We start from the raw sequence: 25,058 nt of genomic DNA on the forward strand, positions 1-25,058 counted from the left end.
CAAATTACATCGAGGTTTCCAAGGGAAAACTGTGATTGAAACATAATTTATTGCTGAAATAACAGGAGGCAGTGATTGAGGAATATGTTTATCACTAATGGCAGTTATTTGCTAAGAAAGCTCTAAATATCATATTAAGAGACTATTATGATGTACCAAATACTACTTGATTACTTCTCAATGAAGTCAAGAAATGTTCACTATATTTGGATTTTAATTCAGCTTAGAACAAATAATTAGTCGGTCAAGTTTAAGGTTGCTACAAAAACAGATATACGCATAGTAATATTAGTATTGCAGCTAAATATATACCATAAAATTAAATTCTCAGTGTGTTTAAATGCACAGATTCCAGGTGATGATGAGAAAAAAAGTACAAACCACAGTGCACCTATGCAAATTCAAGCCAACTGCCAAGATATATGTTCTGACATCTCCGGGGAGCATGTGTAGCCTAATTTGCAACACGGTGAGGTGACACATGGATGTGAGTGGGGAGGAGAGCCGTTGTGGCCCGTGGCACAGCTACCTCCCCCTCCTTCTCTCTCTCAGTCTCTCCCTCCGTTTCTGTCTCTCGTGATCTCTTCTCAAGCTCCTTCCCCCCCTGTCCTCCCTTCCCCTTTAACTTTTCTTTGCCCTTTCTCTGCCCCCTCAACTCCCCCCCCCCCCCCGCCCCCCCCCCTTCCTTGTTTCCTGTCTTGCCTCCTTCTATGAGCAGAGGCAGGGGATTCTGTTTATGATGTTTATGATGATGATGTGCTCTTGAAGTGTGCTGTGCATGACCAAACGATGAACCAACAGCTCCACTACGGTTCTCTGCCATATGGTTTACTTTCCTACATTCATTAATGTAGGTGACTGACATTTTGTACTGATGTAATAAATTCTAACTCGCATAACTCGCAACCTTGAAAAACAGTAAAAAATAAAATAAAAATAAAACCACCAGTAATATGCTGCTTTTGGCTCCTACCCAATGTTAGTAATTGCATCAAAAATAACATCAAATAACATCTTTTAAATAGGAAACAAACATCAAAAATAATTCTTACTGAGGCTGGTTGTTTCAAAATATCCTTTGACTCCCTTTCAGCTATTTGATGTAATTTACCACATTTGATACACTTGGAATTTGAGCTTTTTTCTCCTTTTTAACATGGCCTAAAAGCACAGACTTGAAATGAAGACAAAGCTGCCTTCTGAACAACCTACATAGCATCTCCCACCTCTCTTCCAGTTTTTATCTCGTTCCAAATATGGCTTGGAGAGAGCAGCATTCATCACTTGCCAGTGGCACGTCCTAATGAAGCCGTCGTTTGTCCTCCTAATGGCACCTGGGCTCCATCTGTCATTGGCAAGCCAAGGCAGCGACACGCGGCATTCACCTTGCCAGCTCTCATTTGCTGACAGAGAGGGGATCACGTCCAACCTTACCCTGTGTGTGTCTCTTTTTGCATGCTGTGAAATCCCTGTAACAACACTACTGTGCAACATGGCCTCTTGCACCCGGCCTGCGCGTGGCACAGCTGAGTGTTTTTTTTGGCCAAGAGAAAGCGTGCCACTTCCTCCACGCCACAGTTCCCCCAACGTGGCTCGGACAGGGAGTGTGACATATGTCTGTGTTGTCAGGAATGTGGGGTGGGTGTGCGTCTTTGCAGCTCGACAGCTGGAGCTGGGCTCAGCAGCCTCTCTTAGGGGAGCACTTCATGGCTCTTGCGTCTACTACACTGCCATGGCCTGAAGGCTGGTTTGGTAACAGTTAACCTTGGATTTATCTAGCCCGCTGCATAGCTGACAAGCACAGAAACACACACACACACACAGTCACACAAATGGGCGCGTACAGTACATGTACACACTGAGACTGAAAAGGCATGAAAAACACGTCAAAGCCCAAACGTACAGTTTTCACACCCTTACAGAGAAACATGCATGCAAACATACTTCAAAGGAACTCACTCCTCACCATATTATGCACAAATGCTTCATGCATACATGCAGCACATGTACACACGTTACATACATATGATATATTCTAACCACAGTGAAGGTTGTCAATCATCACTTTTTAGGTGTGGAGTATTTACCAACTGAGCTTCTGAGTCATCCAAAACTTAATACTTAAGTATTTTTAGAGTAAAAATCCTCTTTCCCATTCATTCCTCCAGTTTACCATCACTTACCCAGGCTTATGCGCGTGCATTCATGCCAAGGATGGGGGGGGGGGGGGATCCATTACATTACTTTATGATGCTACATCTGTTTAGCCATCCCTGCAAATTAAAGCACCTCCAAGCAGGCTCATCGCTCAGCACACTCAATTAAAATGACTCTGGCTTGTGCACAGATATGCTTCCTAGCCTACTTTTTTTTTTTTTTGCTTTTACTCTGCTGTTTGGATGCAGCAAAAAAATGGACTGAGATGAAGTAAAATAGATAAGCGTGGAGAAGAGGGCATTTGTCACATAAGTTAGTAAATTACTGCTCTATTATTTTTTGCTTGATTGCTGTACGTGCACTGGACCCTGGAGAGCGCGGATGCGTAACAGCGGCCAGGCATGTGAATGCTTTATATGTATGCAGTCATATATCTCCTGAAAGTATTACATATTTATGCACTGATGTATGTTTGTGTGTGTATCTATGGGTGTACTCCTGTGTATGATCACCTTCAACTCGTTTGCATTAAAGTACTGGTCTGGTGCCATGATGCTGGTGCTGTGGAAAACATGATGCATCAGTATGCATGAGGCTGTATGCAAATCGAAGTTCCGACAGCAAAAGTCATCTGATGTTTTTTTTTGTTTTCAAAAGTGAAATCAAAGGTAAAATTGTGATCTGAATTATTTTCCTGTAGGTTTCTTGGATCGCTCACCAGATTGTGCTCATCATCAGCACCACCAAAACCCAAGTGATGTCCACCTGGGACATCCGATTGGTCAAAGATCACCTTGCAAAGAGCGGTAGAGGCTGAGCTGTTGGAGGTCTCTCATGGGGCGAGGCACAACTAGTTGCTAAAGATTGTGATGGGCTGAGGAACATTATCAGTGTCTTATGCTTTATAGGGGGTGAAGAGCATACGTAAGTAAGTTCTTAGAGCGTCCCATTCTTGATATTTTGACTGTAATCGCTTAATTAACTCAGTAAATCTGAACTGGTGTAATTAGTTCCACAAACCTGTCAGCGGATCAAGCCTTAGTTATAGCCACTGGACATATCACCGGCTCCCACTGTGGAGCAGGGATATGTAGATAAGAGAGAGGAAGAGAAGCACGGTGAGGTATTTTTAAAGAGGAGGATTGTGTTTGGTTCTAACGTTCAGGGACTCAGGTTGAAATAAGACATGCACCGTAGCCTACATCTCTGCCTCTTTGTCTCGCTTTCTCATCCTCTCTTTCACAGACCTCTACCTTATTGAGGCTGACAATGGACAAGAGCGGCATGGCGAAAAGTAATTATGAGGAAAAACTGCATAGCTTCCCACGCAATCATCTGTGTCAGAGGCCACAGAACGAAACACAGGGCTTGCTTAAATGAGCCTGACAAGCCCAGAGAATATTAATTTTCTCTCCCCTGATTTTATCTCCTTGCACATGTATTATTAAACCCTTTCTCATCAAGGCCACAATATGGAAATGATGAATGGTCGTCCAGATTGGCAATGCGGTTCCTAGAGGTGTGTGTGATACTGAGGAGGGTTGAGCTGGAGGTCAGACAGACACATACACAAAAACACAACAAGAGCACAAAGTCACACACACACAGACATACATACATTCACGCCGCCTCCTAGGTGGCTGGCCCTGCAGGAGATGGCCTGAGCAGTCTGATTGGGGTGCTGACCAAAATTAGATGGTAGACGCCCCTGTGCCCTAACAGTGAATGGCAGGGACACAGCCTGTAATAACCGCCACTTACGGCCCCCCGCACAAACACACAAACGTACACAGAATTGGCTGCGCGCACCAAAGTCCAAAGAAGTCAGAAGTTAGAATTACAGGTTTGCCCTCCTGATTGCAGACCCCTCGGAGTGTGCAAGCTCTGCCTGCTCCCTACAGGTACACACGGACTCATTACACACTGCTCAGACCCAATCAACACAGCTCTGGGTTTGGAGAAGGATCATAGCAGGTGTACTGTGTCTACAGAGGGAAATGTATACTTAAAAATATATACTTAGAAAAAGGCACTCAACTTGCTTTCTAGCTGAAACAGAGAAGTGGAATATAATCTCCACTCCAACCGGAGCATGTTCGGTTTCACACTGATACTGATACTTTTTGTTCTGAAAATACTATGATGTAGTGTGCTAGCTGGCAATGTATTTAGCATAAAAATGTACAAGGTAACAAATACCCATGTCTTAAAAGGTTTAATATGAAAGAGGGTTAAATTCAAGGTTGTGGAAGTCAATTTGTGGAAGTGGAATATTGGAGTTATCAATTTTAATGTCATTACCAGAAAGCATGCATGTCCCTCAATGCACATGCATGTAGATGGCAATGATACTGTCTGAAAGCGCACTTTTGCACAACATAGACTATTATTGTGAAGACGTTACGGCATCATAGTTTACAGTAAGCCACTCTGGGACAAATGTATTGTGACTATCAGGATGGTACACTGTGTTAATGTCAAGACAATCCATTGAAATTACGTAAAGCGAAGCGCTGCTACTGTATATATGGCGTGAGATCATAACGTATTCTGCCAGCATCATTATGCAGGGAAATAGAGATGGCAAATAATGTGTCTCCCCACTTTGAATCTGTCAAATCTCAATGTATTAAACATATCATTTCCCTTCTTATGGCCCCACTCCGACTTGCATCCCCGTGCGATTATCTATCTCAGCTGTCAATCTTCGCCACTGGAGTTCACATGAGCATGTAACATCGCTGGGATGCTGAGCACACATATGCACAAGCAGCCACACACACACAAATGAAGCAGATATGGTTTCACCAGAAAACTACATGATGATAAGAGGCTTCCAGAGCAGCGGCGGACATGAGAGAAAAAAAAAAAAAAAAGAAAATCGTTTCTTTCATCTGATATCACAACAGATCCCAGCGAGAGAGAATGTGCTGTAGTAGATGTGGGAAGGCTGGAGAGATAGGGGAGGAACATGATGTAGCTAAAATTAATAGCAAGGCAGCCATTTGAAAAGCTTCATTGAGTTTCTCTCAACTGAATCCTTATTGACATCTCAAAAGTAACTTCAGAGTTTAGATTGGAAATGAAAAAAAAAAAAAATATCAGGACCTAGTTTAACATCTTAGGGTTATCATCTCTGTTTCAAAGTACGATACATAGAGAATTCAAAAATGCAATATTCATCATCTGAAAATGTCTCAACCCTCAACTCAGTGCTGACCATTTTCTGTATAACAAGAGTCTGCAGCCGTGCGAGCAGCTCACTGAGGCTGTACCTACGCTGCCTTCATGTCATATTGGAGTTACCGTAATTATGAGTTTCAAACTTGTACACTGGAATTTTTCTAAACACTCCAATATACCCAGTGTAGCATTTAATAATACAGAAGTGCATGGAAATCAAGCAAACGTGGACACCTCATGTAAGCCAAAATCTGCTGTTCGATGTAATTAAACTCAAATTGAATTGATATAATGTAATGTCCTTAACATGTGGACACGGCACGGGCTAATGTCAGTAAGCTAACATGCTCACAATAACAATGCTAACATGCTTATGTTTAGCAGGTATGATGTTTACCAAGTTCATCATCTTAGTTTAGGGTGTTAGCATGCTAGCATGTGCTAATTAGCACTAAACACAAAGTATTGTACAAACTGAAGCTTTGACCTGATGATGGCACTAGAAAAGTTAAGGGATTGCCAAAATAATTACAATTCATCCTTAGGGGATGAGAAAGTTGTGGAAATATCTAATTCTGAACCAAAAATGTCTAATAGTGGCGTGTTTTTTATCTGTATCAAATGTTGGTCCAATACATCTAGCAGATGTGGACATATTTCACTGGATAAGTGATTATTTTGGTCTGTTTTTGGTGCTAGATGTAAAATCACTGCACCAGAAGGTGCCCTGGATATCTGTACCAAATTTCTTGGGAATCAATCCAATAGCTTTCAATTTCACTAAAAACCAAAACTGTCAACCTCACGGTGGCTCTAGAAGGAAAGTCAGAGGTTCACCAAAGCTGGTTGAGACACTAAAACCAATTTTGGAATTAAATGAATATCTTGAAATGGTGGTTTCACACCACCAGAAGTTTATGTTTGAGTATTATTGCATATCCACAGGGCATTTATTCACTACATATTGTGTAGCGGAAACTGTGCTTGAGTATATGACTGCATTTCCTATTATTAAATAAGCCACATGTATTCACACAACACAGCCCACTTTATGTGACATATTAGTCACTATCAGAGAACAATCTGTTCCACAGCGTTATCTTTCCCCTGGCGTCTTCACAGTCAATAAGCCCCTGGATGAGTCTCAACACTCCAAAGTAACTTTCCACATTTTTACATCATCATTTCAGCAAGTTACAAGTAAAGCGTATCATTGTTTAAACATATTTTCTGAAACCGAACAAAGGGCCAGTTCTGATTGAGAAAAGCAGAGGGCAAAGGGTTCAGAAAGAGTAAAATAATTTTACGTTTAAAACTTAATCTCATACAAATCACCATCTAGTTTTATTGCTAAGAAACAAGAATTGAACTTTTACACCCCAACAGTTTCACTGGATCCATTTTTATCTCCATGCACCAATTAACTTTTTAAAATTCATTCTTAGAAAAGCTGCACATCAGTATTTATTTCTGGGTAAAGAGGCCAGGAGTATTCACTAATATAAATTGAACTATCCTGAAGCGAAAGGAGAGACTTAACCTTTGAGTACTGAAATTTAGCAGTAATTCACAGCAGCCCCCTCAACCATTTAATCCTCATACACAGAGATTTACATACCCCACTTGGATGTTCATGCAGACACACATCAAGCCTCTCTCTAGAATACACTGCATAGACGTGCGCACACACACACACACACACACACGCTCGCGCACACACACACACGCACAAACACACAGCCGCCACGTGCTGGGCTAACGTGTCCTGGGGATACAGAACATCCGAAGGATAGCAACACTGCTGAGCCCAAACAAAATCAGCCAGCCCATTAAATGAGGCGTGACTCAGGAATCGTGTGTAATTTCTCTTGATGGTGTCTCAACGTGTTTTAAAGTCATTTATATAACGATGCTGATGATTCACAGAGGAGGCGAGCAGAAATGGAGCAGAAAAAGAGCATATTGACTCTGCTGAGCGTCCCACGAATTATGTCCCCGAATGTACAGTGGGGCAGTTAGCAGAAGGTCAGCATCATGATGTAAGCTCTAGAGGTCAGCACTGTGGCACCAACAAAGTGAAAGAATACAAGTGTTTTCCTTCTATTCAATTAGCTTTACATCAGTGGCACACAGCTGTAAAAAATGTAATTAGAGTACTCACCCCCATGCACTCCGCCCCATCAGTACAGTGCAGTATATAACAACCTGAATCCACCTTCTGTAAAATGTGGAAATAATGACCCACGAATGAAGGCATAAGCAGGGCTTCATGTCTCTGAGCACTTGTGCACATGCTTTTGGGTGCATTTACAAGAAAAGCAAAGCAAGACTCATCTGCTTATGTCAATGCAGAGACACCTTAAGGTGACAGTGGGAGGACAAAATACATTCCACACAGTCTCTGGTGTCTGAAGAAGAGAAGAGAAGAGAAAGTTAACCAAATCAAGAGAGAAAAAAAAAAAAGAGAAAGTTTCCACAATAAAAGACAGAAGTCAGCTGCCAGAGAGGGTAGTTTATGCTGCTTCTCAAGGAGTCTCTGAATACGTGCTGTGAGAAGTCAGGTCGCTTTGCGCAAACGGTATAGGAGATAGATATATAGGAGATAGAGATGAAGAAATCGTTGGAATATTTCAGCAGCCAAGGATGTCCTCTGTGATTAGAAAGGCTCGGGTGGCACTATTGCCGGTGGACTCTTGCAGGAAGATACCAAATCATCACTTTTCATGCTATTCACTGGGTGATTTCATTCAAAGTGACTCGCAGTACCATGTTGGAATATAATTTTAGCTATGGTTGCCCCAGTTGGAATCAAATACCTAACCATTAAAAAATGGACGCCAGTCTTTCCAAAGTACTATCCAGAAATCTGACAGAAATCGGAGGATTTTCCGTCAGCCACTTATTGCTGAATTACACTAACTCGCACAAAAACGTGTCGGATGAAATGAAGGGGAGGCAGAGAGGAGACGAGGAATCCATTAGTTTACAAGGTACAAGGCCAAAATACCTTAGCCGAGGAGGTTATTTTTACAACATTGCAGGGGTGTGTAATTGCAATGCCAATGTTCAGGATTTAGCAGGAACTTAAAACCAAATCTCTCACCACTCTTGGAACTTTAAATGTGGCCTTTTTACGTAACTGTGATAGCAAAGTGTGGCAGTGAGACGAGTTGAGGTTGATTGTTGGCAAAAAAAAATAGCTCGTTGTAGAGTGGCCAACTAACACCATAGAAGAGTGGGACATATCTATTCAGCTACATAAATCTGTCTGCAGAGTTTTATTGTGCTCATGCTGGTATATGCTTTAGCATTAAGATCAGACAACCAGCAGATACACTGCAACTATAAAAATGATTTAGAAGGGACAGTCACTTACACTTTGCACTGGATATATAACTCTACCATTTCTTTCCTTTTACCACAGGTGTTCAAACATGTACCAAACAGTGATTTAGCTCACTTATCAAACCATTAATGTTCAATATTTGATGCATTTTAGGTTACTCACACCGCAACGATGACGCCGTTTTTTCATATGATGTCTGACCTCAGCGTCTGGTCTGACCTCTTACATATCAGCCTCATTATAAAAGCAGCACTGCGTTTTGATTTCTTCCCTCTCTTATTATTTAATGAGTGTAGTCATAGCTAATGGTTGCCATCATCCTCCATCCTCCTTAGAGCCTGTGACTTACTAATCAATACTACTCTGACAAACAGCATTACCCACAACATGCATCACGTTACTAATAGCAAGGAGCTAATAATATACAGGTGATAAAACATTGATTTCCTGCCGCAAATGTATAATTTTAGGTGTGTAGGCGAACAAGAGAACGAATATCCCATATTTACTTTCAATCTCAACAAATTTTCTGTTCATAACTAATGAAAAGAATATGGCACGTGGGTGAAAAAAAAAAAAAAAACTACCTGCAGAGCTGGCCCCGGTAGCATGTGATAATTGGTTACTGTACAGTGACTGCTATAATAAATCGTGATTTAACAGCTACAAAAAGCTTTTTAGACACAATCCCCCCCCCCCCCCTTCCCTTCTCAATTATTCCTTCTCAGATTTGGAGGGTGCGAGTGGACGCGGATAGAAGTTGATTTTGAAAAAGCAAGCAAAAAAAAGCTTGAGGGTTTCTCTCTTTTCAAATGATGGAAGGGAAAAAAAAAAAAAAAAAAAAAGTCTCCGGGGGGGAAGCCTAATCACTTTCATTTTGCATCTCTGAAAAATTAGACCAAGTTAAACAGAGCAACGCCACCATGAAGGCGGCAGAAAGTGATGCCTCGCTGACGCTATGATAATGGATGGCTTTCACCTCGAGGTCATTAAATAATTATCTAGTCGTAGGTTTAAGAGCTCATGTTTAAAATAGGATGTTCCATCACGTCGGTCGGTCTACGGCTGTTCATATGGAAAAAGCCTTTGAAAGAATGATTCTCTTAAAATATGTACATTGTGGGATCTGTATGAGTGAACTGAAATTATGCCACGCCGGATCTATTATTCACAAGTTTGTTTGTGTCTAAGACTTTGTAAAATGGGCTGAACAATGTGTTAATTGTTAATAAAATTAGGGTAATGTGTAATTGATCTTTATCTAAAGAATCCATATTTGATCTAATAGCATTATCACTCATATTCAGCTCGGATCTGTAGACCTCCGAGCCATTAAGCGCTAATAAAACTGAGCCTTCCAAGTGTCTGCCTGTCTGCAATCCTTAATAAGCGAGACCAAAAGAAAGAGCTGTGTTTCCAATTTGTGCTGTGAGAAAAGTCTTCCCTTCCATCCTCTTCTTCATTTTCAGTCTCCTGTGCCCTTTCCTGTTTTTTTTTCCCTCTCACTGGGCTTTACTGGAACAAATCATTAGTAACACATGCTGCTGTTTTTCTCTGGGTGAGCCAGGCTAATTTTGACACAGTCATTACGCCTTCTCTCTCTCTCTGTCTCCCTTTCCTCTCCCTCACACAGACTTTCTCCCCCTTTAAGACCTGACCTCCCCTTCTTCCCCTCACTACTGCACACAGGGTCATGCAATACATCACTGTAAAAGCTGCCTTTCTCTCAGGGGTGCACTGGGGTGAGGGCTCTGCTGGGCAGGGGTCAGACTAAGGCCACAGACCAATCTCTGTCCAAAGATGGCTAAATCCGAGCCTGATCAGAGGTTTGCTTACCCACCAAGAACCTGCCGAAAACGACGACAGCGAGGACACACTCCTCTGTTCCTGCCTTCCATGTCCCCAAATTTTTGTTCTCCTTTCTTACTTGATGTCTCGTCTCTTTATGTGTTTTACAATCTTTTTCTCCCTTCTCGCTCCATGTCAGACCAGCGCGGGGCATGCTCGGTGTTGACTGCAGCGCATGGCAGGAGGAGAAAAGAGAGGGAGGGTGGGGAGCAGATGCTTGTGACAGTGTGGGGACAGTAATGAGGGTCCCTGCGACAGAGAAACAATCAGCAAGGCCTGAACACACAGCCCCGCTCGTGCGCACACACACACACACGCAAAAAACAGTGAGGGAGTAATGGGCTGGCAAAAGCCCGGGGCCAGTCTCACTGACATACACACACACACATTCACCACACACTACATGGTGAATAATGAAGAAGGAAACCACCATCATCACTGTCGACCACTCACGGAGCAGAACAAAACCAGCCAAAAGTATATTACCCGCGCCATTTTAGTAAAATATTCATTTAGAACAAACAAATACCCTGCCTGGCTCAGGTGAATCAGCTCAGTATGCAGTTGTAGCAAAAGGAAGGGGGGGGGAAAGGATTTTCTGGCACTCTCAGCCATTCTGTCTCATGCCAGGATGGCACATATGACATCCCAGTGTGTTCCCCAAGCCTGCCTCTAATACGCACGCAAAGCCTTTCAAAAGCATTACCCCTCCGACGGAAGATACTTTTATTGTGGCAGACGCTTCAGTGAGAAGAAGGTTCAATTCACCAAAGCAAGGGCACAGAGGAGGGAAAACAAACGGTACTTGCAGAGTGTGGGGTTCACGTTGCCGCAGAGACATTTCAAGAAGTGGGGCAGGGGAGAGCGTGCATGTTGAAGCGAACAAGGTTTGAAAATAGCCTGGGATAAAACAGAGACAGCACGGCGGCTAATGTGCACACGCACAGGGCGCTGCGAAAATGCACACGACAAGCAAACACGCATAAACAAAGATGCATGCATAAATACATGCACGCCACACGCTTGCTTGCCCAAACAGAATGCAATCAGGGGTCTAAATCAGCAGCATGCTGACAGTTTCAGCCAAAGAAGACTGATTACAATCGATTATGTCACCACAGGAAGTGGTAAGTCTTTATCTGTCTCCCCTTTTACGGCCTATAGATCAATCCGCTGAGCTTGATTTGGTTAAGATAGCTGTCAAGCAGAAGGAAGACTTACAGCAAGGGAGACATTTCTTTAAAAAAAATAATAAATATAAAAGAAATCTGGTCTGCCATGTTGTATCTGATGTGATGCATCACATGTTCACTCTGCATGACCTTTGGAAATTTCTCATTATATTGAGGCTGTGCTTTTTAGCTAACATTTTGAATTTTGACAAAGAGTTCATGTGGTTCAGCTGTTATATATATGACAACCAAGACACACCAAAGCTCTTTAAGATAGTAACTTACCTCGCTTTGTCATGCAGGTAAAAATAAACTGTGCTAAAGACAAAGATAAACTGGGAGCAAGGGTAGGTCCTGAACCTTTTTTTATTTTTAAAAAAGTTGCCAAGACACTAACCAACCCTGAGAGAGCACGCTGGCCCACCACTACCTACTAAAGATAAAGAAGTCTATGTATTTGTGCATGTGTGTGTGTGTGTGTGTGTGTGTGTGTGTGTGTAGGTGTGTGTGTGTGTGTTTCAGCTTATAACTTGCATCTGGCATCTCAAGACTGACAGCAGTCTCTTTGCATTACTGTTACAGTTACGGTGATGTATTTGACCCCGGTGTTTATCCTAGCCTCTGCCTCACAGATATGAACAGACAGTGACACAGTTACAGCCCCAAACACAGACTCACAGTCACACAAACACACACACACACACACACTCACTATTACACATTTTCCTGTTCCCTGCTTGACGCTTGGGGGACAATTTGAAACGGTGGGTCCGTATACGATCAGCCCTCTGCTGTAATTGGGTCCCTTGTCACTGAGCAAATTCATGTCAGCATTGGTCACATGGGATACTAATCTAAATGGCATCAGTGTCCTACTTTGTGTGTATGTGTGTGGGAATGTGTGTTATGGAAAGAAAAAAAGGTGTGGTAAGTTTGAGAAGCAAAGTGAGAGTGTGCATAAGATGGCTGCTTGTGAATTATGCGCAGGGGCTGGCTGTCACTGGGCTACACTGCCACAGAGCTGTATTCCAGCTGTGAATATGACAACTGAACAGACAGTCTGGGTCAGTTTGTTTCTTTTAGTCTCTAAAAAATACATGTAGAGTTCTGCCGATGATTGACATATACATACTGTTTTGCTGCTAACACTAAACTGTATGTTTGTCAAAAATGTGAATAATAAACCAGCTTGTTTTTTTTGGCGAATTTAACTTCTAACTTTCTTGTCATTTCTCTATGCTGTTTTCTAAACTGACTCATACTACAGTGGTGTATCACAGGCTGTTCAAAGTCCCATATTTTTATATCAAGCTCAGTCAATTCCTCTTTCTATGTAGCAACGGTCATCTCCCGACTGCCACCTATGAGGATATCTTTCCCGATGAACAAGATACGTGAATTTTGAGTAAAAAGGATAAGTACTTACTCCTGTATGTCAGAGTGCTGTTATGTGAAATTAATCAACAACCCTTGAGCAAATCAGAGTTACATATTCATCCAGGCCATTGTATAATGAATATAAATGATGACCTTTTGAGAGATGGCTTTTTTTCATGTCGTGTTTTGTCTAGTAGGCTGACGACGGGCCACGAGGTGGAAATACTACTGAAATATAAAACTGGTTGGCTGTATTTTTAAAAGGTAATGTCCATATACATTACAGGAAGGATTGCACAAGCTTTGAGGAGACAGCAGAGAGCAATCAAACCTTAAATCCATGCTGTGTCATAGTATACACTTTTGCTGAAGGAAATAAATGGATGAATGTATGAGATCTTTAATTTTGTGGATTTAAGGTTAAGATGTATTGTTATATTTCTGGGAATTAACTATTTGGGGGTCAATGGCCAAATTTCTTTCAACACTAGAAACCAGAACTATGATTTTACATAGTGTAACATCCTGCCAACATGAAGAAAAATCTGTATCTGTGATCCATAGTCTATAGCGTTTTAGATTATATGTTGCATATGTTGTTTATTACATGTTGCACCTTTTCTGCACTTCAGACAGCAGTATGCTGATCAAAGTGGTGCCTTGATGGCTCCTATAGAGACAGGTGGAAAATCTGTAGGCTGTGGCTGTAAACTCCAAGCGCAAGTTGGTATAATCTACTGTGAAAGTCTGCAAGTACCATCTGTGGGGGGCTAAGTGATGAACTAGCAAGCTGCTGACACAATAATTGCAGGCATCTAGCAGCGATGCTGAGAAAAAAAAGAATTTAAAAAAAAAAAAGGAGTTTGAAGCAAAGTGTTTGAAAGAGACAGGAGGGACAGTGAGAGAGAGAGAGACAAAGAGAGTAGTAACTAATAATTGATAACTGATAATTATCAGGAGGAAAATATTAAGCACAGAGTATGTGGTGTTTCTCAGCTTTAAACACTGTACGAATACAGTGTTAGGTCAGACATTCAGTATGGGGACGCGCGTCATTCCCAGCTTCTGTGTGTGTTCAAAACACCCTCTGTGCATAATTTTCTGATACTCACTTTACTGTCATGTCAAAGTTATTTGTTTATTTTCCAACAAAGAACTTTCTTGAGCAAAGACTCAGCATACACAAGTACTCTTGACAGTAGTCTAACATCTAGCCCTGCCCACATCCATTACTTCACCTGTTTGTGTTGATGACAAGAGGGAATAGTTTTGCTCTTTGTAATCATTCCTCCTGCCACTATTGGCCATTAAAAGATCCTTTTTCAATGCACTTACGATGCAAGTGATGGGGGACAAAATCTACAGTCCTTGTTTTGTGCAAAAATGTATTTATATGAAGCTTATATGAGGCTTCGGGAGTCTGGGTTAGTCAAATCACGTGGATATCTTCCAAATTTGTCCAAAGTCTTATTTTGCATAAAATTCCCTCTTTGTGTTTCCTCAGACAGTGTTTCTCTGTTGAGCTGCGGTGGAAGGATAGTAACTAAGAGAGAGAGAATTTGGCACAGCTTAAGAATCACATTAGTGTCAGATAAACTTTTTAGGATTGTGGCTTTTGTCCCCCTTCGCTTACACTGTAAGCACATTAGGAAGGGATCCCTTAATGGCCAGTATGAAGAGGGAGAATGATTACAGCAAGCAAAACCTATTTCAATGTTCATTTGGGCAACTGAATATTGTTTTAAGACTAGAAAACATACTTTTTTCACCTCAGAAACACAGCAAAAGCATTTATAAATCAAAAAGATGCTGAGAAACTAACTCATGCCTTCATCTCAAGCCAGCTAGACTACTGTAATGCACTTTTTACCGGCTTCTCGAAAAAAGCCACTGAGATACTTCAGCTCATCCAAAACTCTGCAGCTCGGCTATTAAGCAGAACCAAGACAAAAAGACCACATTAGTCCAGTTTTAGCTGCTCTGCACTGGCTTCCTGTAACATTTAGAATTGACTTTAAGGTCCTCCTCCTTATATACAAAGCCATAAACGGGCAAGGACCAAACTATATCGCTAAATCCCTTGTTAGCTATTTGCCCTCAAGAACACTGCGATCATCTGCTGCTGGTTCATTAGAGGAGGTTCCCAGCAAAAGCCGAAAGAAGATCGGTGATGCAGCCTTTGTCAATCACGCCCCCAAACTATGGAACACACTGCCAATAGATATCAGGGAAGTCAGCTCACTAGATACTTTCAAAAGAAAGCTTAAAACCTATCTCTTTACCCAAGCATTTAAATAGCTTTGTACTCTCTGCTGCACTTTCAAAATGTTATATTTTAATTCATTTTATACATTCCATGCTTTAACTTGTTCTTATCATATTTTATTCCTTGATTATTATGCATTCTATGTATTTTACACTTTATCAAGTGAGTTTTACTTTTAATTTTATTTTCCATCTTATGTTATGAGTTTTTTTTTTCCACATGCTTTTGTTCTTTTATGTCCTTGGCACATAATTTTTCCTGTAAAGCACTTTGAGCTGCAATTTCTTGTGTGAAAGGCGCTATACAAATAAAGTTATTATTATTATTATTATTGTTATTATTATGTGAACCTATCCTTTAACAGTCAAATTATTTCTATGCCATTCATGTGTACAGGGAGCAAGCAGGGAGTCAACCACTTCAGAAAGTCTCTAATGCATTCCAACTGCTGTCAATTGGCTTGGCCAGTTCTATTAATATGCCCACGGTTCCAATTAATGACTCACTATGCATTTAAATGGAAAATAGACTACACTTATATCGTGTTCTTCTACTTAGCTGTCAAAGAACTTTACAATTAACCTCTCATTTGCCTATTTCAGTTAACAGAGATCACAATTTTTCTGCTGAATTCAACAGATGTGGATTTTTTTTGTTTAAACTAGGTGAAGTTAAAGTATGTATATCTTTAAATTAATCCTCTACTGGGAGGGGGGGGGGGTTATATATGATCCTACAAACCCAGTAATGAAATTAACCATCTAGACAAATGAGTAAAAAGTTGTGCTGAATTTACCATTTCATTTACATATTTAACCCTATTTGTATCAAGGCAACACATTTATCAGCGATACAGTAGATTACCGTTGTAGCGATGCACTAGATTAGTAGCAGATTACATACAGCACTTCTACTTTCCATTGGAATGAATCAAAGCTTTCTTTGTCATTATTTCAGTGTCACAAAACAGTAGGACATGTGACCCTTAAATGGTCACAGGTTGAAGTCAAGCCCCCTGGAAGTGTGCCAGGCTTTAAAGCCAATCTGGCATAGTGGCCAAACCATGTAATTTTCACTATGTTTGACAGAGGCCCAAAAAGCTGTTTTCCCACACGTAATCATGGGAGGAGGAGTGTTTGTAAAACGGCGGAAACATTTTTTTGAGTGTCACAACCCCCGCAAAATCATTTTATCCCCATTCATGTTAGCGGAGAGCTAAACTGGAAATTAGCCGGCTTGGCTGGCGAAAGTCTCTGGTGCACACCCTATATTGTCCCTAGCACCCGAAGAGCGTACGCACCAAAGATGCAGTATGCATTCATCCAGGTAATTTCTTTACAGTATGAAGTGGCTTATTTGGCTTCATTCGCCATTGAGCAACTTTCACAGGAATGAACGGAGCCCCGCCTCCGACGATGTATTTTCTTAATACACCCACGGTCCTTCTCTGTACACCAGGGGGAGGGCAAACTTCCTGCTCTCTTTGGAAATAAAAATGTCAGAGGTAATTGCCTTTAAAATGCTTTCACTTGATGAAAACCATCAGCTTCATCTGATGGACACCGCAGATGTCTTGGTCAACTCCTCACGGGAGCGCATTCCCACCGTATGAATGCCCTTCAGACGCACCGCAGGGTTTTTCTGCTGAGAGCCTCTTAATGGTTAAAATTAATGGCTGTAAGCTATCAAAGAGTGCAATTTCACCTTTTTTTTCTCTCCGAGGGCCGAATCACTTCATCCCACGGACTGACCTCACTATGGCAACTGAACTCAATGAATGACAGGACCACCCTGTGGGTAAACCTATACCTTCTAATTCTGACACCACATGCTAGCAATTACCTGAAAAAGAACAGAGTGACCCATGTAAAAGCCTGTGTGTAAGTTACGAGTGTTAAAAGGTGTCTCACAGTAGACATCAGACATACAGCCTTTTATCAAGCCTACCCGAGATTGGCACTTGTTAAAACGTAGGCAGACACACGGTTAGATCGACTTCTGATTTGAGATGAACACAAACAGGTGCAGGTGGATCCGGTGCTCCTTGTTTCTGATGAAGTACCCCCTCCTGCAAGTGCTGTACAGAGGAGAGCTTTATTCTTTGTAGTCTGCTTTGAGTGGTTTAGCTCCCTACCAGCGATGACTACCTATCAGCCTCGCTGCTGAGAGACAAAAGAGAGAAAAGAAGGAGAGAAGGGGAGTGCAAAAAGAACAATAGACCGATAGAATGAGACCAACTCATCTCACCTTCCTTTTTCGCAGAAAAGTGAGGGGGGCAGGGTTATTGCATGTATTGTATGTACTCGCTGGTGCAATTGAGTACGGAGTGGGAATGCTGTCTGCCAATGACATATTACTTGTATTTGTGTGGCCTTTCGAAACCATCCACCACACCGCACAAATACCGCGACTCAGAGCAGCCATGAGAGAGGCTGATGAGAAGCTGCCTATTGATTCCTTCCATTGTTCAGACCAGGTAAGCAAATACGACATGAAAAGTGACCGTGTGTGGTCACATAAAATCCACCAGCAATTTGTACACAATGGCTCGCGAGAGAGAAATACTCCAGTGTAGAAGCAAGCCTGCCTACCTTGACAAAAGCACAAGCTACAAAGAGAAAAAAAAGACACTCATCCTACCATACGAAGGTCAGCCACACACACATACACACACACAAGCCTGAATAGCGGAGCCAATTAAATGAATATCATAAGCCAATGCTGCAAGAACATTGCCTGCGGGCTATACACTTTATGTGGAATAAAGATTTGAATCAACCAAGCTTTTACAGCTATTTTGCAGTAAAAACAATAAAATATACCCCAAAAAAAACAATGATATTTGAATGACAAAGAATAGATTAAAACACTGTCTTGACAATGAGTAGTTTTACATACAGCAATACAAGATGGTGCAGGAGAATGGGTTAAAAAGATTATTTGATCTTCTTTGGAAAAATACTAGAGGAAAAAAAAGTAAGGGGCAAGGAAGATGATGAAAGAGACATGTATAGAAGAAAGTCTGGAGCAAAAAGAAATATCACAGCTGCAAAAGAAAACATGTGTGCGAGCTGCACTTACTCAAGACATGTTGCTGCCCAAAACCCTGAAATTCAGGCGAGGCGTTCGTGGTATTGATTGGGTGATTTGTATGTGTTGCCGGCGCTCCTGAAATGTGTCTAGGAACATGTGTTGATGGATGTGTCTGTGGCTGGGCTCTCAGTCTGTGAGGGCCAGGGTTGGTGCTGGGAACGCTCTGACAGCCTCAAGGTTACCCGCCTGGCACCAAAACAGATGGATGCCCCTCATCGTAACTGTCTGTAATGTGTTCAACTCAATCATTCCCTCCCTCTCTCTCCCTCACAACATCTCTCTTGTTTGCTCACAGAGGCAGTTTGCTGAAAGTCTGAGAGGAGTTGTACTGTATGTTACCGCAGACAGCAGTCAAAGTCATGATTTTATTTATCACACCAAGAGAACTTTCACATGGGTGCAACTCCTGGGTGCAAAAACTATGATATAAGGTTGTTGACTATTATGTGCTTGGTCCTTTTCTGTGTCAAAGGAGTGGCTCAACATTGTAAGAAATACATTTGATTCCTTTGTGAGAATAATATGTAAAAAATTGATATCAATCTCATGCCTGCGTTAAGTACAGTGCTGGAGTCATGAATGTTTAGCCTAGCTTAGCTTAAAGGCTAGGGGCAAGCCACCAGGCTCTTTTGAAAGTGAAAAAATACACCTTCCAAAAGCTTAGTAATTAACACATTGTATTTTATTGGTTCAATCTTAATAGAAAATCAAATGTAAAACAACAATTTGTGGTTTTATATGGAGTTGCATGCTAGAGCCATTCCCAACCAACCAGTGTTTAAGCTAAGCTAGGCTAAATATGTTCTGACTCCAGCACCATACTTCACTCACAGACATGAGATTAATATTGATCTTCTTACTCTCAGACAGTATGCATATTCACCAAAATGTCAAACTATTACTTTTAAGCAGAATTAATTACTTTTTTTGGCTACTTGGGGGCAGCTGAATACACAGCATTGACATTTTATCACCTTATAAATTTGTTATGGCTAACGTGTTAGCAAACAGTTGCTTGTTTACTCATCCAAAAGATACAGAGCAGCATTAGCATTCATTTGGAGTCATGTGTTTCTGAAATTTAAGTCCAATATTCATTCTACTTTTAGCTCTTTTACTGTAGCTTGCTAAAGTAATCAATAATTTTGTCTGTCTGCTGTTTTGTGTTGGGTAGGTAGGTGTACAGGGGGTTTATATGATAGATAGATAAATGTACTTTATTGATCCCAAATTGGGAAATTCTTGTGTTACAGCAGCAGGTTATCCAGGCATTGCACAGGACAAAGGCACTATATGGGATGTCAGAGCTTTGTTGCTGAAAATAGCTGTTTGCTGCAGCTGGAAAAAAGGTCAATGGGAGCAGAGTTGTGGACACAAAACTAAAGCAATTACCTAAAACAAGCTAAAAGGCTCTGTAGAGCTGCAGATAATTCTCTGCTGGTTTATTACATTTAGTCATTTGATCAATTGTTTATATAATATACAGTATTGAATAGTGGTGCTCCATGTCAACTACCAAAAACAGAATCCTGCAAGAAGACTAATGTCTCAGAGACACAGCAATATTTTCGCCTATGAAAATAAAAATAAATGGTCCAAAAAAATGGAGAAGTACACATTTCACCATCACGCCCATTTATTGACACTCATGAGGAGTAACATCTCCCACTCTTCTCCTCCATCTTTTTTACCCGTTTTATATTCTCTTTCTTCTGGCCCTGGGGCATTTAGGCTCCACAGCACAGCATATATCCAATTATACCGCGGCTCTGAGCACGGCGGTGACACATCGATTGACACAAGCGACATCCAGTCTTATCACAGTTACATGATGCAGTGCTGGGCAAGCATCATTAGCCTGATCAGCCAATAGCAGCGCAGCTCGTTAGAACCCCCCCCCCCCCCCCAAGGGCTGGGCATGCAGCCCTGGTTCTAATACAGATATCATAAGACAAGGAAGAGGAGTGATAAAATGATGGAGAGAGGAGGAGAGATTTTAAACCTTCGAGGGACAACTTTATGTTTCTGCGTTCTTGTCTATGTATGTGTTTAGGGCAATTCCACTGGGCTGATATTGGACAGTTACACTTTTCCTTAAGCAGTCTTCTCCTCCACAACAACAAGAGCAGTTTCCTCAATCATCCAAAACATGTTCCTGTGTGACAATACTGCAGGCAACCGTCAAATCGTTCAGCTGCTGTTTAGAGTTAGTGTTTAAACCCCTCTGATCATATGATCCCTTAGTCATGGGCATTTCCAGGGCTAGCTACTGTATGTCACAACATTATTTAATAAAAAAAGAGTGAGATCATTTCAAAGTGTGCTTTTGGGATAGGTTGTGCCCTGAGGACAAATCATTCTCTGTGGAACTCTTTTGGCCCATTTCTGATCTACCTGTGGTATTTATAGGCAGATGTTCTCATATTTCTATGCTCTACTTATAAGCCCTCTTTAGCCAAAAGGTACTTTCACATACTGTATGAAAACTTTCTATAAGCGTTTGCAAGAAAAAAGCATTAGAAGAAAAACATTTCTCGTTTATTTCTCCCTGTTTACTGCTCCCCTTTTCAGATTAATCTTAATGCCGGTTGCCTTCATTGGTTGAAAAGTTGTCCATGTATTATGATCTAAAGTTGCCACCAATACATCTGTGCCCAGCTGAACCTATGCCAAGCTCCATGGTTCCCATGGTGTGCTTTATAGCCAACTAACCCCTGCTCAACACCTGTTGTCCAGTGACAGCCAGCTAGAGCTACTTAATCCCATTTACAGAGACAGCAGGTTAAATTATTCAGGTCTCTGATGAAAACTCCTACAGTATGCATGAAGGGGGTCTATAGATACCCACTTATATCTACCAGCAGAGTGTGTGTGTGTGTGTATGTTTTCTCATTTGCTTGTTTATTCAAAAACCTTCACTCATCACTGACGTCATGTCAAACTGAATAACGCTATTGTGCGGACGCCTTTTTTCGCCTCTGGAAATGATACTGTCGAGCAGGCACATTCAATACAGGGAAAATGCTGTTATTATTGTTGATTTTCTACTCTGTAGAACATTACGGACCAGAAGAAACGCAGCTTGTTCCTCAACTCCCATCTCCTTTGTCCTTTTCTTTATCCTCCTCTTCTCGCTCCTCTCCCCAATGAGCGGAAGAGAAATGACTACAAGGCGAATGCCATGATTATTTTCTTTTAAATAGTGAAGGAAGCAATGCCGCTGCTGTGTTTTCATTTATGTAAGCAGTTAGCCAGATATGGTTACAGCCCTCTGAGCACGCCTTGAAAAGTAAATTAAGGACATTGGGTTAAGCAGGAGCAGAGTGTTGGTTGGGATCATCGCACTGACAGAGAAATCCATCGTTAAATCTATCTAAGCAATTACTGATGTCAGCATCGTACTGACAAACAGTTTTCTGGTGCCGGTCGTCAGCCTCACTCTCCCTTCTCCACTCTCTCTTTCTGTTTGTTTACCATGTTCCTGACTGTGGAACAATGCAGCGACCTTTGCAGAGATAATTCTATTACATAAGTTGAGTAATTGCTCTGGATGTGGAAGAGGAGTGTCCGCCGCTCTTCTTGCTTGGCCCACAGCTCCCATGTCCTTGGATTTAAATGAAACTCTGCAGTATTCATAGAACCTGACAAGGAGAGGTCCACACTAAAAAAAAAAAAAAAAAAAAAAAAAAACAGAGAGAGAGAGGAGAAGAAAGGGAGAGAAGAGGAAGAAAAGAGGGGGATGGATATGAGACGACAGGGAGACGAAGATGAGCATGACAAAAGCAGTGAGCCAGAACCAAGCAGGATGAAAATGCTATAAAAAGAGTCAACCCCCCTCTTTTTTTTTTAAGCAGTGCCGGGCATGGCATGTACCTCAAGATTGTCCAAGTGGCTTTGAGAATGGCCTTTATGGTGCACAGAACCCTGCAAATTTCCTATGTGTGTCTTGTTCCCATGGTAAAGGTGTGCAGTCACAAAGTGCAAGCTGCAGGGGTACACAGGAATAAATGGAAGGAGCGTAGATGGCTCCTGCCTTTTTTTCCTCTTCTCTGCCACCTAGAGCCCTGTCGGCTACAATGGTGAAGTGCACGGAGGGCACGGAGGCTTGACGCTAACAATCCACACAGATGAAACTGAAAGACGCTTTACTGGCAGAAATGTTCACTTTACTTTGTTCAAGTTTCTTCATTTGGACAATGGATTGAGACGGCGTCAGAGAAGCAGACAATTACTGATATTTGCTGCCAGCTATCAGAGAGGGAGACTGAGAGAAACAGAGGGAGAAGCTCCACTCCAACATTGTTAATTAGAAACTCTCTCACAGCGCTGTGCTCACTGAATAAAAGGCAGTCACACGTTCGCACAGAGAGCACACATGCAAGCAAAAGGCAAAGAGACGATGTTCATTTTTATCAAGCTACTTCAATCGAACAATAAAATTGTTGGCAATAAGATTGTATTGTACGACATTGGATTTTGCATTGTTTAGGAGATCGCATATTATTTTCTCTCTATGATCCATAACTATAGAAATTGGATGGGCTGTGAGTTTGTAAGGGGGTAATAGATAAAGAGAGAGAAGCAAGTACAAGAGGCAAAGCAGTAGAGGAAAATAACAGGAAAGCTGATTTCATGCTCGGGGGATTGCATCTCATTTACTCCCAGCATGGAGGGATAGTGTGCGGTCCTGCTTATGGATTTACTGCCACCTGGTGGTGACTGACTGCACTGCAGAGCTCTTGAAACCTCACAGTACACAGGCTGTCGTCAAGAGTCAACACCAGAAGAGTGGGTCACTCCAAGAGAAGCAAACTAGACCTCTTACCTCGGGCACACGGTGTCATGCGGACCTGTGTGTGCACTTTTCTGAAATGTAAACTCCAGCGAAGCATTCCCAAACCAAACTGCCTGTGTGCCTGACTTGTGCTCTTTATCCTTTTTCATTCTCTGTTTATTATTTACTTTCTTGCTTCAAGCACAGGATATAAAAATAAATTGCTTGAAAGAAAGGAACCACAAGAAAAAAGAAAGAAAGAAAATGAACTGCAAAACTCCCATTAAGGGCGATACCGCTCAGTTAAGAATGCTATTATACGCTTCGACAGTCCAGTCAATATTAGTGAACATCTATCTCCAAAGCCAGCAACAGGAGAGCTAAGACTTCAACCTGCAATGTCATGAAGATGTAAAATAAGTTACTATCCGAGCCTTGTGTTTCAAGAAGAAATATGTCTGTGTCGATATGAAATCAATGAAACTCCTCTCCAAGTCATCCCAAGCAGCCCTGCAAGGTGAATTAATGAGGGCTTCTCATCACTAATTAATACATAAACACACAGCTCCCATCACCAATGGAGAACTGGAGTCGATTACCTGCCCTGTGCACAAAGGTTGCGTCAGATGATCTTTTACAAAGGAAGAAAAAGAAGAGTGAGTGAGGAGGAAAAGCAAAAAAAAAGAAAAAAAAAAAAGAAAGAAGAATATTTGAGAGATATGAAGTCATTCACAGCGGCCGGGTCTAACATCAGAAAGGTCTGGATGATTAGGGGATGCCAGTGCTCACAGAGAGCAGCTCTCCTAACAGCCTCCACTACCTCATTAGTCTGGCCCAGCAGCAGTATGCCCCTACTATTAACCGCTAAATGAAAGACCGCCAACCGTGATTACTGAGGGGAAGTCCCCTGTCGTCATGGGGATAAGAGAGCCCTACACACACATGCGCGCGCGCGCACACGCACACATTCACACTTCGACTTCTGCGATATCTATTCGAACGGCGTTTGTGAAAAGGAGATTGAGGCAGAAGTGGATATTTTACACATCATCAGTCACAGCCGTTCACTCTGAAGCCCCCCCCCCCACCAAAAAAAAACGTGAAAGCTCAGGACATCAAGCATACCTGTTACAACAAATTGCCTGCATTGCAGCAAAAAAACACCCTCAACAATTGCCAGCGTCTCCGTTGCTTCGTTTAAAGATCACACGAGGCTTTCAGCAGCACTTTCATGCAGCAAATCTGACAAAGGCTTAATAAGCATCTGAGGGAAACATCTTTGGAGTCCTTGAGTCAAGGATACGGTACTCACGTTTGCAGAAATGTTGTTATGGCTCCATAGGTGCATCCATTTATGTGCACGAATATGTATGTAAGTATGTAAGTGTGCATGTTTGTAGTTTTTTTAAGTGTGAAATTACTGCATGTTACCAGAATTATATGCCTTTTTTCTTGCATTTACTGTACATACATAGATACAGATGGTTATTTGATGTAAGTGTAATATATACCGTTGTGTGTGCCTGGTGTTGACTGATTGCATGTGTGTGAAAGGAGCACTCCAACAATTTAGTATTGCATTTACTACCATAATGATGACTTGCAAAAGAAAAAAAAAAGATATCCTGACATTTACCTTCCTAGTATCTCCAAAAACACTGTATCAAATTCCATGTACCCAGTTTGTTTCTGTTAAAAGTGTGTACCTACCAATTTAAAGCCAATATTTATTTTCTCAGACTTGACAAAACTACCTCCAGACCCACAGAAGACTACTAGTCAATTGACTTTGCCTTGTAAAATTGATGGAGTACCCCTTTAAAGCACATAAGGGACATGTAC

General features: G+C 41.6%; 1 protein-coding gene across 5 annotated transcripts in view; it reads right to left on the reverse strand.

Moving 5' to 3' along the window:
- The window catches only part of LOC137168930 (neurexin-3b), a 293,090-nt gene that overhangs the window by 139,252 nt on the left and 128,780 nt on the right, over positions 1-25,058 (reverse strand). The window lies entirely within an intron of this gene.

Source organism: Thunnus thynnus, chromosome 18 (assembly GCF_963924715.1).
Source record: "Thunnus thynnus chromosome 18, fThuThy2.1, whole genome shotgun sequence".
Taxonomy (NCBI): Eukaryota; Metazoa; Chordata; class Actinopteri; order Scombriformes; family Scombridae; genus Thunnus; species Thunnus thynnus.